Consider the following 4,776-nt stretch of genomic DNA (forward strand, 5'->3'; position numbering starts at 1 on the left):
GAGTGGGGCCCTATGAATTATTGAACCAATGGTGGAGCTCTCATAAATAATCTAACTGTATATCGCTGGGTGAGCATGTCAGTTCATTGGATACATCTCATCTTGAGTCTCACTGTCAGTACCACCTAGACCTGGGTCCAGTAACAGCTAAAGGCCAACATGGACATAAACTGCTGCACATAGATGCAAACTCGACAATATACAGATATATGGAGCGTTTTCATTGGCTTCTATTGAAAGCAGTCTGTCTGGGCTCTCAAACAGAAATGACAGTTGCCAGTACAACACAAGCCAATGCAGACTATATTGTGGAGGCCGCTTGTAAAGAGTTAGTAGTAGGTATACTGCACAGTGGTAAGAAGATTCTTGGTTTGGATCTCCTGGTTAGTTTGCCAGTTTCTATGTAAGATTGCATGTTGTTCTTCTGCCTGAGTGGGTATCCTCTGAGTCCTCTGAGTCCTCTCCTTATTGTCCAGAAACATGCACGTTTCATTAATTGATTCTAAATTGGTAGATCTAGATAGGCAGATAAAGTGCTTAAGCATATAGAATAAAGTGCTTTATGAGTATGTGCAATCTTTAAAGTGCTTTCAGTTGTCAGTAAGAGTAGAATTGTGCTATTTAAATGTCAGACCATGTCCCTGTGCTTTCTTCTGAATAATATGTTATACAGTTGTAGTAATGAGGAGGGGATAAAGTGGGCAAGATTATCTGGAATAGCATTCGCCTACAGTTAATTAGTCATTCAGTCTAATTTGCAAGTTAATACAACCAGTCAAGTGAGCTATGAGAGAGCTATACCATGTGTGTCATTAAATCAGAGAGTACTGTCATCCCATGGTCCCACCTACGCACTCGACGCATTTTTTTCCTCCGTCATGCATTCATGCATGCAGATGTCAAAAATGTTGCAGCCATGTATATCAGCATCTAGTTAGCACTACCAAATATCAGCAAACACACAGACTGTGCACGTTGGCATGCAATCTGTCTTCCTAGTTAAAGGTACACTGGCTGTATTTGGAAAAAATAAAGCAAAGCGAAATAAAAAATTGATGTGTGATAAATTTGTTCTCAGAGATGCTGTGAACAAACAAATAAAGCTCACGTGTAATGTTGTAATGATTTATTATTTTTCCCTATCTGACCTTTTTACATATTTTACTGAAATTACTGCCACTTGATACTGTGAAATGTGACAACAAAATGAATGATAATTCATAACTCAAATGTTCAAAACAACTGGACAGTTTAAATAAGTCTCAGAGTTTACAGTAATGGCCTCTGGTGGACTGGTGCAAAGCAGGCTTATCCTGGTTAGGAGTTGGAGAGCAGCCATGATAACTCAGCGAACAACAATATGTTGATGACTGCAGTTGGTTAAATTCACAAAGAGCAAAGCCAGCAAGCAGTACAGATACCGAGCCTGTCTGCAAAGAAAACATATCTACTGGAGCTCACAGCGCACAGTTCAAATCAATTTGGAAGTTAGTTTGAGGACAGCTACACCAGATATCAGGGTTCACCCACCAGCCCAATCACTCTGTAACACCTTGGTAATAAGCCAACTAACAGTTGGCTAACCCACTATTTCTGAAGCTCTGTGACACTTTGTACGACATTGCTTCTTCGTTGCACTGCTTCCTCGAGTGCATGAGAGAAGTCAGAGAATGGCTTTCAGACAATTCCCTTATCCTGAACGAAAAGAAAATGGAGATTGTGGTGTTTGGCAACCATATCCCTAGGGGCCTATCAGCTGATACCTTTGGTTCCTTTGCCACTTCTTTCTCTGACTCAGTTAGTGACCTCGGGGTTCTGCTGGACAGCTCTTTCAAATTTAACAAACAAGTGTCTTCAGTAATCAAATCTAGCTTCTACCAACTGTGCCTTATTGCTAAGACTAAGCACTATGTCCCTCATAAAGATCTTGAAAAGCTCATTCATGCTTTTGTGACTTCTAGATTGGATTACTGTAACTCCCTCTACGTTGGTCTTCACTCCGCTCTCCTTCACAGACTTCAGCTTGTCCAGAATGCTCGCCTTCTGACTGGCACTAGAAAGCATGCCTCTATCACCCCAGTTCTTATTGAGTTGCATTGGCTACCCATAAAATATCGCATTGAATTTAAAATATTGTTGCTCACTTTTAAAATTATAAATAATTTAGCCCCTCGTTATCTTGTCGATCTTCTTAGTCTATATGTCCCTGGGCGAGCCCTCAGGTCTTCAGCCCAATTACTCCTGGCTCAGCCTAGATCTAGACTTAAATCTAGGGGTGACCGTGCTTTTGCCCTGGTTGCACCGAATCTGTGGAACAACCTTCCTATCGCTATCCGTGCGTCAGACTCTGTTTTATCTTTTAAACCCCGTTTAAAAGCTCATTTATTCAACATAGCTTTTCCATCTAGTTAGCGCCCCTGTTTTATATTTGGTTCAATTTCTTATTTATGTACTTTATCTTTTAGCTATATCTGTTCTTAGTAACTTTGTTCTTATATTCCCTTTTATGGTTGTATAATTAGTTCTCTTAACCTGATGACATATGTGGTACTTTGTTAATAGTCTTTTATTTATTGTCTTAATTTTCCTGTTTTTATTGTAAAGCACTTTGGTGTACCACTGGTCTTTTAAATGTGCTATACAAATAAAGTTGTATTGTATTGTATTGTATTGTATCCTCTTTAACCTGATGTTGTAGAGGTTAAATTCCACTAAAGCCATAGCCATTGTTCCACATAAATAACCAACAGTGTCGAGAATCAGGTCAGTTTCCTTTTCTGACTTGTGGCTCAGAAAAGGAAATGTGGGACCCGTGATACCCACCCATTCACTGTGAATAGTTTGGATATTTACCTGAGATCAGTTGGACTTTGCTTTGAGGCATAGAGCTCCACAGCTGATGAGTTCTGGGCGGCAGTCTATGTGTGAAAACGGCTTTAAATTTGAGTCGGTGAGTCACAAACAGAGCTTAAAAGCAGCTGAATTTTAATCTGAAGGACTAAAGCTATGGGCCGATAATAACACTCTACGTGGGAGTTTGTGGTGATTCGGCTAAACTAGCTAAAACCATCACTCAATGCAGTCATAGTGATGTCCTTGAGTGAGTGCTAATTATGTATTAGGACTAATTGTGTAACCAAGACCACAACTTTTTTTTATTAGAGTTTGGATTTTCGGATTGAATTGGTAAATGATTTTGTGTGTTGTATGTGTTTATGTGTTACTTACTTCTGTGAACTGTGTCTGTAGGTTCCAATCTCTATGCTTTGAACAAAAACATTTTGTTAGGTGTCACTGTTCGCATGTAACTCTTGAACAAGAAAGGAAATAAAAATGTCAAACTGCTCATTAATTAAAGAATCCAGCAGTAGATTAATCTGCATTGATGTCGTGCAGTAAGATTTGGCAACAGTACAATTCAGTCTCTGGACTGCCGGCATGCTGTAGATAATGGTGGTGAATTAGGTATAGAGCCAGGTATAGAGGTGGTGTGGGCAAATGACTAGGATGCCTTCTGGGCTTCTCTTGGGCAAGGTGTTCTGGGCATGTCCTGGGGAGGAGGCCCCAGGGTGGAACGAGAATATGCTTGCATCTTTAATATTCCCTGGGAACACCTCTGTATTCCCTTGGACAAACTGGAGGAGGTGGCTGGGGAAAGGGAGGTCAGGGCTTCTCTCCTGAGGCTGCTGTCCCTGCAACCCAGCGTTAAATAAGTTTCAGAGGATGGATAAAAGGAAAAAATTTGTAATTAATGTGACACATTTTCTTGCTTTTATGCCTAATAGCATTGGTTATTTTATGGTTATTTCAGTAAAAAAAAATAAAAAATATAATCACAAGTTCATAATTCTTTCTTCTTCTGTCTATCCACAACCAAACAAAAGGTTAAAGGCAAAAAAAATTTAAGTGTCTAATTAAAGATTTTTTTTTAATTTTTTCAATTCTTTTTTAATTCACCTGTTTGTTAGTAATAGTAATATAATAATATACTGTAGTTGTGCTTAGGTTTCTGAAGTAAAAGACTTGATGTTATTGAGATGTTGCCCACAGTCCTTGACATCTCTGAGCACCTGGCTCTTTGTATCATTTGCAGTACGTGCACTCTGTGACATCGGAGGGTCATTTCAGACTCTAATTGCTCATTATTTAATGTAAAACTGACTTCTAGATGAGCCAGTTTGCTAGTGACTACATGCTGTACATTTATATATTTAACCATAAACACCCAGACCTCCCTGCTTCCTGTGATTAATTCTCGTTGCAGTCACAATATTGATTGTTTGACGTGTGGGAGAGCTGCTGAATATTGGAGAAACACTTCAACAGCCTTGAACGTTTTAGTGTGGTTCTGCTGATGGCAAGCAGCCCTGAGATGCAGAGCAGCAGGTGCTGAGTGAACACACCCCCTACGGCGAGTGGGCAGCATTGACCGCTTATAATCGTTTCACCAATGGTTTCACTTTTTCTCCTGTTGCTTTGTAGCTCGTTTTTACTTTTGTGGTTGATGAATTTGGACCAAGAAAGCAAAATAAAGACACTGGGATTTTTTTAAAGGTTTGGCATGTATGAATATAAAAAAAATAATAGAACGTGTAGGTTTTTGATGTAATTGTACAAGAAACGAAACAAAAGCAAAAGCAGTTCTCTTGGCAATTTGCTTAGCTGGCGGGCTGTTGCCTGCATGGTGCCTTTCGTGACTGTTATTCCCACAGGAAGTGAAGGTTGTGGAATGCCCCTGCAGTCTCTCTCCATATGCCCAGAAGAAGAAACACGCAC

Source organism: Haplochromis burtoni, unplaced genomic scaffold (assembly GCF_018398535.1).
Source record: "Haplochromis burtoni strain Fernald_Lab_line unplaced genomic scaffold, NCSU_Asbu1 Contig_440, whole genome shotgun sequence".
In the NCBI taxonomy this organism is placed as follows: domain Eukaryota; kingdom Metazoa; phylum Chordata; class Actinopteri; order Cichliformes; family Cichlidae; genus Haplochromis; species Haplochromis burtoni.